Source organism: Pipistrellus kuhlii, unplaced genomic scaffold (genome assembly GCF_014108245.1).
Source record: "Pipistrellus kuhlii isolate mPipKuh1 unplaced genomic scaffold, mPipKuh1.p scaffold_m20_p_7, whole genome shotgun sequence".
NCBI lineage: Eukaryota > Metazoa > Chordata > Mammalia > Chiroptera > Vespertilionidae > Pipistrellus > Pipistrellus kuhlii.
Genome location: NW_023425573.1, coordinates 45,884,403 through 45,900,152, shown reverse-complemented (window position 1 = coordinate 45,900,152; position 15,750 = coordinate 45,884,403).

Here is a 15,750-nt window from a genome sequence, read left to right as displayed (position 1 = left end):
TCTATCCACTTACCCAGCTTGCCAAATCCAACATTTTATATATATACTTTTATTTTTTAAATATAATTTTATTGATTTCAGAGATAGAAACATTAATGATAGAGAGAATCTTCAATTGGCTGCTTCCTGCAAGCCCCCACCAGGGATTGAGCCTGCAACATGGGCACATGTGCCCTGACCTGGAATCAAATCCTAACCTCCTTGTTCATAGGTTGACACTCAACCACTGAGCCATGCTGGCCAGGCCCCATCTTTCATTTTAATCCATTCAGTCCTATACTACTCATGACCATTTTTCATCTTCTCTCTTTTTTTTTTATCAGTTCAGGGCTTTCTAAGAATAAAGGTGCTCTATGCTACTCCCTTAAACCCTACACATTTAATTTACTATTATCGTTAGCATAGTTAAATCATAGCTATTATTTTCTGAATGATTTCTATGTGCCACATGTTTTTCACGAGCAATTTCCTAGAGAAGTTTTCCTATAAATAGTAGAAGAGCATTTGAACCCAGACCTTTGCATCTTTTACTGTCTCCTCAGTGTTTCCCAAAGTGTGATACACGTACCCCCAAGGGTACAGGAAGAGTTTGGTGGGCGTATGCACTGCACCGTACTTAGCTGTGCCTAATTCTACATTCTCATGAGTACGAGGGGTACTCAGTTAGGAAAATTATAGAAGGGGTACACATATGTCAAAAGTTTGGGAAACACTGTAATACATCAATGTTTCAGAAGCAGTGAGATGGAATAGATGTTACTGAAAAGGCTTTCTTTAATTAACCCAGCTTGGGAAATGTCCTCCTCTAGGAGATGCTCAATGAGTATTATTATATTAGAGGCTTGGAGAAGTTCTAAAAACACAAGAATATTCACTTAGTTTAATACAGCAGTTTCCAAATTTATTTGACTTTGAAGTCCTATCTTAGAGAAATTTGTGATTACATCTAGCTTCTTGGAGTATCATTGGAAAACATGGAATTGTGTTATGCTCCCTCCCTATTCCAGAGACATCCTTATGAGGGGGAGGAAGGTAAATATCACAGGTCACCTTGACGCTTGATGGAGAGGGATGAACAAAGGACTGGAGCAGGGAGGGGAGGGTCACCCCCGCAGCCTGCTGTTCAGTTGTTTGATAGCCCCTCACTAACACCCCCCCCCCCCCCCCCCCCCCCCCCCCCCCCCCCCCCCCCCCCCCCCCCCGCCAACCTGGTCGCCCCATGCAGCCTGTTTGGTAGTCTGTTCGGTTGTGATGGTTGCTTAGGCTTTTATATACATAGATAATATCATATCTACTGAGAATGTACTAGAATGCCTGAAAAGAGAACAAGTCATTTCACTCAGGGATGTGGAAGGTTTCATGGAGAAGCATTGGTTAAGCTGAGTCCTCAGAGATTGTGACAAGTGGAAATTGGGAGTGGAGCCATTGCAAGTTGAGGAGACAGTGTGAGAAATGAACACACACAGTGACTCTAGGGAAAAGTGAGTAATGTTTGGCCCCTTCTGGGACAACCCATTTAATTACCCTCATGCCTTATATTTCTGATTTTGATAACAACAACAATAACAAACAGCTGGCATTTATTAAATAATTGCTATGTGCCGGTTATCATGTTGAGTCCTTTACATGCTCCATCTTATTTAATCCTCTTAAGAACCTTAATGAAGTACATGCACTAAATACTTCCATTTCAGAGAAGAGGTTTCTGAGACATAGAAAGTACTATTAACTTCCCCCAAGAAACACAGCTAGTCTGTAGGACAGTTAGGATTCCCTTAGAAATGATCTAACACATGCCATGGTCTGCATACTACATAGTGACGCTTTTATTTTTACTATTTATAGGTGATACAAATGACCTCTGTCACACAGAGATCTATGTTCTTCCCAGGTTTGACTTTCACACATACACCTTAGGGATTCTTGAAATACCCTCACAAAAAGGCACATTTTCAAACAAAAAAAATATTGAAAGCAGATCTGGCTTCTGAGAATCCTCTACAATGAGAACAAACCTTGATGGGGTTAAAATTAGGGTCTATAGGTCTGTCTGGATACACATGATAGATGGAATTAAAGGTATTTCTCTAGATCACTTATCCCTCCTTTCTTTTAAAAAACATCTTATTTGACTGCTATAATTTGGGATTTTCATATTTATTTTTTTGCACCTAGACTATTCTTTTTAATAGCAGAGGAAGCAGGTAGGATGTCTCAAAAATGAGTGATAACAGGCCCTTTCTTCCCATTGGCAGTGTTGATGGGGAACATCCTCTCCCAGACTTTGACACCAAGCTTTGGGGCATTTGGCTACTACAGATGTTTCCTGCTCAAAGGCTGCTGAAGGCAAGAGCCTGCAGCAGATGCCTGATGGCAGGGCTTGCTTTGCAATAACTCATCTTGCCCTGGATATATTTTTCCACATACAACTGCACAGCAAGAGGGAGAGATGTTTTATTTCAAATTCATCCCAAGCACATTTATTGCTGCTTTTGTGTTTGACCCATACCAGGACTTATGACCTAGCCTAGTGATTTTTCAAGGCAACAGAGTAGTGACTGATATGGTCTAGCTGTACATTGAGAGAACAGAGAAAAATGGGGTGGGGATAATATAAAATGTGCACAAAGCAACCATATGTTTATAGGAGGGGCAAGATATACTTTCTGTGTCCATGAGAGGCTATGTGAACAGTGGTTAAACATGACAATTTGGGATTAGATTGTCAGGGGTTAATTCTGGAACTCTCACTTTCTAGTGTTTGACCTTGAAATAAGTTACTTAATTGCTCTGAGACTTAGTTTTGCCTGTTGTAAAATAGGGATGATGATGTTAACCCACTTCATGGAGTGATTGTGAGAATTAAATAACCCTATATCTGCACAAATTTTAAAACATTTCCTTGCATACTGAAAAGAATATTAACTATTATTATGATGATGATGGAATTATCAAAAAGAATAATTTTTCAGTTCTTTAGTCAATAAGTTATTAAATGAAAGATAAAGCTAAATATTTTTTAGGTTGGGGAAAAAGGGAAAAATGTGATGAAATTTACCCATTTTTCTTGTGATCTACACTGTATATTTCCATTCCTACTGGCCTCTAGTTATACAGTTGCCTTCTCAGGACTTGACTGAAATAAATATTAACTATGGTATTTAAAAAAAAAACAAAAAAACTGGCAGATAAGTCCTATTTTGATTGGTTTTACTCTTGACTATATTGGTAAAATATGGTGGGTATAAAAACTAGGGTTAATTTTTTTTTAAAGAAATGCCATATTGTTCGCCACAATGGCTGCACCTGTCTGCATTCCCACCAGCATTGCAAGAGGGTTCCTTTTTCTTCCAATCCTCACCAGCCCTTGTAGTTTGTTGATTTGTTGATGATAGCCATTCTGACAGGTGTGAGACGGTACCTCATTGTCCTTTTGATTTGCATCTCTCAGATGATTAGTGGCTTTGAGCATGTTTTTTATACTCTCACTTCTAGGAATGTATCCCAAGAAAATAGAAACACCAATCAGGAAGAATATATGCACCCACATGCAGCATAATTTACAATAGCTAAGATTTAGAAACAGCCTGAGTGCCCATCAGCAGATGAGTGAATTAGAATACTGTAGTACCTACATCTACACAATGGAATTCTATGCTGCTGTAAAAAACACACAAACTAACAAACACACAAAACAAAACAGCATGGATGAAATTGGAGAGCATTATGCTAAGCAAAATAAGCCAGTCAGAGAAAAATAAATATCACATGATCTCACTCATTTGTGGAATATAATGAACAACATAAATGAATATAAATGAACAAAAATAGTACCAGGGACATAGAAGCATCAAACAGATGCTGTACCTATGTGGGTAGGCAGGGAGTGAGGGAGTAAGAGATCAACCAAAGGACTTGTATGCATGCATATGAGCATAACCAATGGACAAGGACTGTAGTGGGGGGCAAGGGCTTGTGCTTAGGAGAGGGGGTGAAAGGGGAGAAGTCAATGGGGGAAATAAAGAGACTCATGTGATACTTATAAACAATAAAGAATTAAAATACACACACACACACACACACACACACACAAACAAACAAAAAACAAAACAAAACAAAACAAAAACAAACAAACTAGGTTAATTCCATTAGCTAAACTTTAACTTTTCAGCTGGTCTAAACTGGAAAATCCATCTAAATAGGGTTGGACCTGCATTAACATCATTTGCCCACCATCCAGAACTGAAATATCATTGCTGACATGTACACATAAGGAACTGTTTGACATTGAAATCGAGTCTCAAAAGAACTGGTGGCCCAGAAAGAAACTCACTACAGAATGATTCATATGCCTTCAGCATAACCATTATTGCTTGTCTCATTTTTGATTCTTATAAGTATATTTCCAGTAGAACATGATCTCACTCATCTAGGGGAAATGGTGAACAACATAGACCACATGTGTCAAACACAAGGCCCGCGGGCCAAATCCGTCCCGCCAGGCCTTGCAATGTGGCCTGCACCGCGCTGTCATCACTGCACTCCGCTGCGTTTCCATCACAATGACAGTTTATGACTGTTCAGTAAACCATTTGGCCCGCGATTTAGGCTGGATTTTAGATTTTGGCCCCTTCTCTGATTGAGTTCGACACCCCTGACATAGACTGATGAATAAGAACAGACCCAGAGATAAGGAACCATGGGTCAGACTGTTGGACCTCAAAGAGAGGGTAGGGATAAAAGAGAGAGCTCAATCAAAGGACTTATGTGCATATATATGAGCCTAACCAGTGGTTAAGGACAATAGGAAGGTGGGGGCATGAGTGGGGGAGTTGTGGGATTGGAATGGGAGGTTGAGGACAAATATATGATACCTTAATCAATAAAAAATAAATAAATAAATAAATAAATAAATAAATACCAATGACTCTTTTTGCCTGATGACTTCGACGTTCATCAGTGATTGCATTATCTGCTACCTCTCTTAGTTAATTCAAGTCTACTTAATAGGAAGTTTCTGGAAATAAAGTCCTATGTCAGAGAAGTTTCCCTAAATAATGAAATTTCAGGCATTATGGTGAGCTGAAGGGAGAGACATTTTAATGGCAATGGAGACTTTTATCAATCCTCAAATAATAATAATAAAAAAAACCCTGAAAAATATCAGATTGAACATATTGGTGAGGTTTCAAATAGACATTACATAACTACAAGCTAGGCGTATCTATCATGTATTATGTTTCTGAAGAAAGATGTTACAAGATTTAAGATGAAAAGAATTAATTTCCTAGATTTTCCCTCTTACTACTGTAAATTGCTAGGGACAAAGAAAGGAGGCAATATTTTCTAGAATTAATGTTAACAAGTACAAGGAAGGAGCCAATGTTTGGTCATCTTCTAACATCACTGGGAAAAGCACAGCCCAAAGGAGTTTTGACTGACAAGAACAGATTGAATTGGTTTGATTAATTAAAAAAAAATTGCTATTCCTTCTAAGAACTGCACCTGAGAAGCAACCATTATTTCAAAGTGCCTCCATGTGGATTTCATGGAAAGCTTCCCAGGGAGGTAACAACAAGTTGCATCTTAATTGGAAAAGGCATAAATATTTCCAAAATCATTTCATAAGCCAAGGTGATGTAGAGTGCTTAGCAATATACTAGTAACTTGACCAAACTCCATTATTATTATGATGATATAAACGGTACTTTATTTACTTTCAGAGTATGTTTCAACACATATTTAGTTTAAGAACAGGAATTAGGCTCCAGCTAGTTTGGCTCAGTGGATAGAGTGTTGGCCCAAGGATTGAAAGGTCCTGGGTTCAATTCCAGTCAAGGGCAGGTACCTCAGGGTTTCTCTCTCTATCTGTCTTTCCCCCTCCTTTTCATTCTTGCTAAATGGGGAAAATATCTGAGGGTGAGGATTACCAACAACGACAAAAAAGGACAAGAATTAAAATCTTAATCATTGCTTGTTCAATCTCAGGTAAAGTGAGATAAGGTGTCAAGTGCAAGGGTCTGTCTGCCACATGTTAATATTTGCTTACAGGGGTCTTCAAACTATGGCCCGTGGGCCACATGCGGCCCGCAGAGGAGTCTGATCTGGCCCGCCAGGTTTTTTGGGCAGTGAGCGCAGCCGAGGTGTTATAGTAGGAATTAGTAGTTCATATAGTCCGGCCCTCCAGCTCTCTGAGGGACTGTGATCTGGCCCCCACTTTAAAAAGTTTGAGGATGCCTGGATATCATGAATTCACCAACTAATATTTAATGAGCACCTACAATGTATGAATTTGTGAACTGGGCACTGAGAAACAAATATTTTTAAATATTTACTTTTTTCAATAAATTTTGCCTCTAGGATCTTTCAGTCAAGCAGTCATGTGATTCCTATATTGGACTATAATAGATCATTTTATTGTTTCTAATTATTTAATTGTCTTTTTGTAGAAGAATTAGGCATCCTTGACACATTGAGGCTGAGCTTGATCATATAATTTGTCTTGTGCTAATGAAATGTGAGCGTAAATGGCATCTATCAAATATGAACAAAAATTTTAAGAGCCATTATGTGGTTCAGTCATTGTGTTTTCTCTCTGCCATTAAAATATTTGGTCTTATCAATAAAGAAGGGTTTAGGAGCAGAGACACAGACAACCTTAGCTGCTTTAGTCTATGTTTGACAGGTGCAAAATAAGCCATTTTTGGAGTGGGCTACTGAGATTTGGGACATAGCTTTGCCCACAGTGTACTGAAGTCCTCCAAAGGTGACCAATATAGGGACAAATTCAACAATAGCTTCCCAGGCAATTTTAATGACAGAAAGGTATTCTCACAAAAGTATTCTGCCCTAAAAAAATTATAGCAATTCTTACCAATTACATTGGTCAATAAAAACTGCATCTGTCTGACTCTATACCTTCTCTGCTGTGCCATATTGTCTTTCTAAGGTAATATTAATGATACTTGACATAATAGAAGTATGCGCTAAAGTCTATCACTATTTGATTTATTATATTTCAATCTTTCCAACATTTTTACAGGGAGGGCACTATTATTATCTTCTGCATTTTATTTCTCTTCCAGGTTAAAAAAGGTCAAGTAGTTTTTCCATATCACATGATTGTCTTGCCTCTAATCCACTGACATTCCTCATCCTAGTTTCTTCACCTGCTTTTCATACAGAAAAGCCTATGAAGGTACTGTGATGCAAAAAGGAAAGGGTCCCGAAGACAGAAAAACTTGTGTTTTAATCCCTATTACTAGTTATGTGGCTGTAAGGACATAACTAACCTATCACTCCATTTCCTGATTCATAAAAAGTTTGATGCAGACTCAAAACAGAATAGTATGAAATGCCTTTATAAATTACACTAGTGGCCAAATGCATGAATAAAGATTTGTGCAAAAATGGACCTTCATTCCCCTGGCAGCCAGCACCGCCTTCGCTCCGGCTGGAGGAGCCTTTCCACTCCAGCCCAGAGGCCCCGAGTGGCTGGGTGCTATGGGATGTCACAGGCGTCCCGTGTCCCTGGCCACTGGGCACCTCTGTATGCAAATTAACACATAATCTTTGTTGACTTAATTTGCATACTCGTTCCTGGCTGGCTGGTGGACGTCACAAAGGTACAATCAACTAGCATGTTACTCTTTTATTAGGTAGATAGTACAAAGAATTACATGTACTTATTACAATTAGAGAGAATGAATGCTATTCCCGTTATATTAGATTGTCAGAAATGTAAACTGGCACATCCAGCATTATTTATAATAATCATTAACAATGAGAAAGAGATCACTTGTGGTACCCAAGTTCAGATCCAGGAATTCAACACTTTCTTATCAATGACATGGCTTTTATTTATTTATTTATTTATTTATTTATTTATTTTTACATCAAATGTATCTTACAAAGACTAAATGATGTTTGCTTCTTCATTGCAGCAGGATGCATTTTTAAAGACAATGTCACTGTCACTGGTATCTCGTTATCTCCTGCCACTGTTCCTATTTCCATACTCCCTTGAATAAAGGTGGACTGTGGCCTCTTTGACAAATAGTATGAAAGAAGTGATGCTGTGCTTGTTCCGGTCTTAGCCATTAATAAGCCTGGCAGCTTCCATTTTCTGTGTCTTGTAAAGCTCACAACTGAACACTCATTCTTGGCATGCTTCTTTTAGGAACCAAATCACCATTCTCAGAAAAGCCTAAGACATTTGAACATTTGACTCACAATCATCAGCCAGCTTTAACTGGCAGCCAGTTTTAACTGTATATACATCTTGGATATACAATCCAGTCCAGCCCTCAGATGGCGACAGCCACAACTGAACTCTACCTGCAACATGAAGGAACCTAAGCTAGAACCACAGAGGTCAGAACTTAAACTCCAGAACTACCGTATGCAAAATCATAGTAAACTAGAGGCCAGATTCACAAAATCTGTGCACGCAGGGCGAGGGAGGGTTGTCCTTCAGCCCAGCATGCACCCTCTCCAATCTGGGACCCCTCGAGGGATGTCCAACTGTCCCTTGAGGCCCAATTCTAAACAGGCAGTGGGACATCCCTCTCACAATCAAGGACTGCTGGCTCCCAACTGCTCGCTTGCTTGCCTTCCTGATTGCCTCAAGCTCTTCTGCCTGCCAGCCTGATCATTCTGTAACCACTCCCTGCCAGGCTAATTGCTGCCTAACTGCTCCCCTGCCAGCCTGTTTACCCCTAACTGCTGTTCCCTGCAGGCCTGGTCACCCTAGCTGGTGTCCCCAAATTCCCTCCTCTGCTGGTCTGGCCCCTCCCTACACCTTCCCCTGCTGGCCATCTTGTATCTATATGGGGGCTGGATCTTTGACCACATGAGGATAGCAATCTTATGTGTTGTAGTGATAATCAATCTGCATATTACTCTTTTATTAGTTAGGATAGAGGCCTGGTGCATGGGTGGGGGCCAGCTGGTTTGCCCTGAAGGATGTCTCAGATCAGGGTGGGGGTTCCCTTGGGGTGTAGGGTGGCCTGGGTGAAGGGCCTGTGGTGGTTTGCAGGCCGGCCATGCCCCAAGCAGAGGCCCTGGTATCTGGGGTTTATTTACCTTCTACAGTTGAAACTTTGTAGCTTGGAGTGGAGCCAAGCCTTCTGCTTGCTCAGTGGCAGCAGCCATTCCTGTTGGGGTTTATGTATCTTCTATAATTAAAACTTTGTAGCCTTAAGCAGAGGCCTGGGCCAGCCAGGGTATGCAGAAAGCTTGGCTTCCTTCATTTCTGGGGGCAACCCTAGCCTCCTGCTATTTCCAGCTCTATGGTTGTGCCATTTCTGTTTGAATTTGTTTACCTTCTATAATTGAAAGTTTGTAGTCTTGAGTGGAGGCTTAGGCTGGCAAGGGCAAGCTGAAAGCTTGGCTTCCTTCATTGCCTGGGAAACCCAAGCCTCCCTCCAGCTCTCTGTGGCTGTAGCCATCTTGGTTGGGTTTATTTGCGTATTTGCCCTGATTGGCATATGGGCATGGCTTATAGGTGTGGCTTATTGGTGTAGTGGAGTGATGGTTAATTTGCATATTAGTATTTTATTAGAGATGATTGGCATTTTAAATTGCTAATTATTGGGTGGTTTGTTACATAACAACAGATAACCAGAATGCCAGCTGACCTACTGCATGACTTGTCTTTGATTCTTTCTAAGAATCAATTAATAAAATTTAATTAAAACCAAGTTGATTTTAAACAAAACCCTTTTGTGGTTTCAGCATATTGATATTGTGAGCTTTTAAAATTCTATAAATTAATTTTAAAATGAAGATTATTATTTCACATGTTTTGCAGCTTTTGCTGAAAATTAATTTTTTGAGTAGATGGAATTCACATGCACACACTAAAAAAGGTCATTGTTTTTTTATTCAATATCAGAGTGGAGATTTTTGGATCTAATTTGAGTGCCTTTTCAAAAGTGATAGATTTTAAAGTCTCTGTAATATAGGTTTTCAAGTATCAATTTCCTTACATCTTAAATAATATATCATCAGGTAAATTGCAGCCAGGTGTTTGCAACTGATTTTCTCTTTTGTGGAGAATCATGATTTTTTTTACTAAAAGAAAAATACTTTCTTCTCCTTCATAATTATAAAATAAATATTCATTACTGACAATTTCATTATAGGCTGTGAACAAAGTAGAGGTAGGAATCCTTTGAATAGTCACATCTCAAAGACAGTGTTAGCTAACCAGGTGTCTTTGGTGATTCATTTAATCTTTGTAATTCGTTTTTGTCTACAAACTTAAGACAATAATAATTCATATGCTTCCTGTGGAACTTTATAAAAGGATACATTCAAAGCATATAGAACAAAGCCTGGGATATATAAGTATTCTATATGTTAGTTTTAATTAGTAATATATTGATGTCTAAGTATGTTTCCTTCCAGATTCTATTCTAAGCATGCATAATTAAATGTATAATTTTTATGGAATCATAATGCTTAATTATAAACTGATTTTTTAACTCTTTACTATATCATGTGAACATGATTTTATAATACATGTAAATATGTCTCATTCATTTTTACAGCCATGTTGTTTTTAAATTTATCAAAAGTATCATGTCTTATCAAATAAAAGAGTAATATTCAAATTGGCCATACCTCTGCTACATCCACAAGCGACACCCACCAGCCAGAGTATGCAAATGAACCCCAACCAAGATGTCTGTGGCCACAGAGAGCAGAAGGGAGGCTTGGGTTTTTCTGGTAATTGAAGAAGCCAAGCTTTCTGCCTGCTCTTGCTGGGCTAAGCCTCCACTCAAGGCTACAAAGTTTCAATTATAGAAGGTAAAGAAATCCAAACAGAAATGGTGGCAGCCACTGAGCAAGCAGAAGGCTTGGCTCCACTCCAAGCTACAAAGTTTCAATTGTAGAAGATAAATAAACCCCAGATAGCAGGGCCTCCACTTGGGTCCCCAGGGGGCATGGCCATCCTGCAAACCACCACAGGCCCTTTGCCCACGCCGCCCCACACCCCAAGGGAACCCCCACCCTGATCTGGGACACCCTTCAGGGCAAACCAGCTGGCTCCCACCCATGCACCAAGCCTTTATCTATCTAATAAAAAAGCAATATGCAGATTGACCATCACTCCAACACATAAGATTGCCGCCCCCATGTGGTCAAAGATCCTGCCCCCATGTGTACACAAGATGGTCACCACAAGATGGTCAACAGGGCAGTTGGGAGGGGCCAGGCCTACAAGGGAGGGCAGTTGTGGGTGATCAGGCAAGTAAGGGAGGGCAATTGGGAGGCACCAGGACTGTAAGGGAGGGCAGTTGGGGGTGATCAACCCTGCAGGGGAGGGCAGTTTTGGGTGACCAGGCTGACAGAGGAGGGAAGTTGGGAGCAAACAGGTTTGCAGGGGAGCAATTAGACACCAATCAGGCTGGCATGGGTATGGTTAGGCGGTGATCAGGCCGGCAGGCAGAAGCAGTTAGGGGCAATCAGGAAGGCAGGCAGGTGAGCAGTTGAGAGCCAGCAGTCCTGGATTGTGAGAGGGATTAGAGAGGGTCCAGGCTGGGCTGAGGGACACTACCACCCCTCTCTGCATGAATTTTGTCTACTGGGCCTCTAATATATATATATATATATATATATATATATATATATATATATATATATATATATATATATATATAAAAAATCTATCTCCAGGGTTCTACTTGATTTCCATTTTTACAATTTGAGCTAAGAACACGTAAAACACTGCAATGAACCTACTTATTTTTAAATTTATCTTACACTACAGAATTCTATAAGCAAGAAAACTAGAAAAATAATTATCCTAAAAGGTATAGAAAATTTTACTCCAATAGATCAAAATAGTTTATGATCATATGACAAATGTTCCAACTCTAATCCTTATAAACACTGAGACTGCTTGTCTTCATTCAGATAATAAAACTGATGAAACTAACATGCAAACACCACAATAACTAGAAAAACCCAAAACCTGAAATTCCCATAATATTACTAGGATTACGTCTTCTAAATAATCTAATTTAGTTCAAAACTCAGGGTGAGTACATTAAGACTAAGTTCAATGTGTAACAAGGAGAATCTTTATTTTATTAGGTCATGTAAAATTCTAAAAAAGGACTAAATATATATACTGGGTTAAGGGTATCAAATTATAAATACTGAGAAACTGAGGCAAGGACTCATAACCTCTCTTTGCCTTTTATAGCTTTCAAATGGCTCCTGCACCCCTTGGCTCATGGCCCTTTTCTCTATATTCAGCAAGCAATATAATATGCTCAAATTTCCCTCTGCCTATGACTCCTGCTTCTGTCAGTGAGTGAAAACTGAGGTACATTAGCATACAAACATTGCATTGACCTAACGGATAATATAAAATGTCAAAAACAGCAGGACTTATTTTAGTAGTATTAACCCCCAATAAATTTCACACCTCTGGGCCAATTTGCATGTCTTGTCTCTTCTCTGTCCCATTTCAGCTGGATTTCTAACAGGGGCAATGGGATTTGCTTGATGAGGGAAAGGGAAGAAGAATGTAGTTCCAATAATTCCATTAACCCCTGACCTCAATCTAACTGGGAATAAATACAAAGCCCACGTAAACATGTCAAGCTTCTATGTAAGCACAGATCCATAGTAAGTTTCCTAGCTCTCACTTTCCAACCGAGTTGCCACCTCTAAGCTCCTCTCATGTGGCAATCCCAGAGGTACCACTGTTTTGGAAACTTCCACACAATCTATCTTTTACATAGCGTCATGTGGATGCACCTGTGAAATGTTTTCCCAGAGCTTTTGAATTCTTAATAACATATGACATCTTCTCTTTCCAGAAGTACTATAGGTAAATAAACATAACTTAAATATATCCCATGTGGTAGGCTGGATAATGGCTCTGGGAAGAGGTGCATGCCCCAAACCCCAGGACCTGGGAATAAACACAGGACCTGGGAGTGGCCAGATAATTATGATCTCTGAATGCATAATAATCTGGCCACTCAGTGTATATCCTATAAAATAAAAAGGCTTATATGCAAATTGTCCCTTCAACCAGGAGTTCAATCAGCAAGCAGGTAACCCAGTCAACTGACCATGCTCCCTTCCCCTGGCCAGGCTGGCCGGACCCCACCCATGCACAAATTCATGTACTGAGCCTCTAATACACACACACACACACACACACACACACACACACACACACACACACACAATGAATGAGTGGCCAGATTATTATGTGTTCAGAGATCATAACAATCTGGCCACTTAGTGCATTAGTTTACATGACAAAAGGGACTCTGCCAACATCATTAAGTTCAGCATCTTGAGATGGGAGATTGTCCCGGTTTTTCCAGTGGTCCCCATGTACTCACAGGGCCCTTCTAGGATGAAGGCAGGAGGGTCACAGTCAGGGATGGTGATGTGACCCCAGAAGCAGAGGGAGGGAGGTAGACATGATAACAAAAGCAGGAGTCATAGTTGGAGGCTGATCTGCTAGCATTACATTGCTTGAAAATAGAGGACAGGGCTATGAGCCAAGGGATGAAGGTAACCTCTGAAAGCTATAAAAGGCAGAGAGAGGCATTGAGTTCTGGCCTCAGGGTTTTACAAGGTTGAAATCAAGCTATCCATCTTGGGACTGGGGTTCTCATCTGTGCTCAGGGACTCTTCAAGCTCACTGGTTGGTGGCAGAGTTCCTTTCTGCCAGCTGTCAGTTCAGCTCTGCACTCAGCTTCCAGGGGCTTCCCTCTGAGCAGCTCAAACAGGGTGTTTGCTTTCTTCCAAGCCAGCAGTCAAAGAAGACATCTCCTCCCTGACCAGCCAGAGAAAAACCTCTGCTTTTAAAGCCCACAAGTCCCCCCTCCTCCCCCGCCTCTCTCACTCTCCACCTTCTTCTTTTTAAGCATATCTCTTTGCTTTCTTTCTGCTAAGTTCCAAGGGCTCGTCTTTTGCTCTGCAACTTGTTTTCTGGGTTCACTTCTTCCACGGCTCACTTCTTTTACCTCTGTGACTTTCCAAAAAAAAAAAAAACCACAAAAAAACTTTTGCTTGTAAAACAACAAAAAACTCCTAATAATCTCCCTTTCTTAAAGTCAACTGTGCCATAGCATAAGCTAGTTGTGAAAGTCAAATCTATGAGATTCCCTGTGGTTAGAATTATGCAAGTTTGTGTATGCCAAAGGCAGGAGATTTGGGGGACCATCTCAGTAGTCAGCCTTGTAAACACTTAATTCCTAGATATGATTGTTCCTATGATTTCTAAGCTTATTTTTGTATCAGCTCCTTCATCTGTGCAAAACACTGTCCAAATCAGAATATCATTCAGGTTTAAAACCATTAAACTCTTTGATAAATATCTCCTAAATTCATTAAAAGTCTAAATGGATTTATGGAAATAAACAGGGAGGGTACTTAGAACTAGACAGACAAGTCTGGATTCTACTTTTTCATGGCAATTTCATCTTGACCAGTTAGTTACATAGTTATGGAGCCAGTTAGCTACCTTAGTTACCTAGTTAATCTATTTCTTTCTGTAAAATAGAAATCACAATTCCTATAGCTGGAGCACTGTCAGTATTTAATGGGTTAAAATTCTTACCAGGGTGCTAGGTCCAGAGTAGTCAGCTAAAAATTTCTCTCCTATGTCTTTCTTTTATTTTTCTTTTTATTTCCATTTTAGTTTTGCTTGATTTTTATTTAAACTAAAATATCTCCAAGAGATGAAACAGACCAGATTTTGCCTTACATAAAAAATGTTAATTTTCCAACAACACATTATTCTCATCAGGGTTTTAGTATCCTACAACCCATTTCCATGGGCAACAGCTTGCCTGGTATGAAACCACTGTTCTAATCTGCTGGTCTCTCTTAAGTATTACACTGACCAACACATTGACAATTAATAAAAATAAATTATATATTTCAGATGCTGGCACAAGACCTCGAATACTTTAAATATTAAACATGGGAGGCGATTTATTTATATTGTGCTTGTAGAATACATTTAATGCATTCTAGTTATACTGGGTGGTTCTAGAACTCTTCCATCTCTAGCAGAGTAACTTTTAGCTGTTTCCTTTTCCCATTGAGTATACCTTCACTGATCAAATTTATTCCCTTGTTCATCTTTGTTTGTTGTTGTTGTTGTTGTTTATCATCTAATACCTTACTTAACTTAATCACTTAGAAATTCTTTGCAAGTGCCCCTCAAATGACGTTGGTCATAATTTTTTAAGCTTGATCTTCAACTCTTATTAGGTTGCCTGATTCTCCTTCACAATTTTTTTATTTTGGGAAAAAAGTTTTAAATTGTTTTTTATTTGTTTTTGTTTTTTTTTCATTTTAGTGTATGATTTTGCCATTTAGTCATGCAGGACTTGTGGTCAAGTTATTTTCTTGGAAATACATTGTGTTTCTTTTAAATGACTTAAGGTTTCCCCTGGGATATTAAATAGTACTTTTTAAAAGATTGCTTTAAATATTCTATCATCTTGCTATACTTTTGTTTCTTTTCTTTTTTTTTATCATTAATCACTCTCCTTTTGATGAATATTTTTAGTTCCCCTCACTTTCACTAAAATGTTGAATTTGATCATGCTATTACCACTTGGTAATTTGCAATTCTTCTGACCACTGCTCAGAACTAGATCTATTATATTACATTCCCCTTAAAGATCTAACTGAATTTAATCTTGGAAAATCATTTATCATATCCAACTATCTGACACCCACATTTTGTCTTGATTAAGA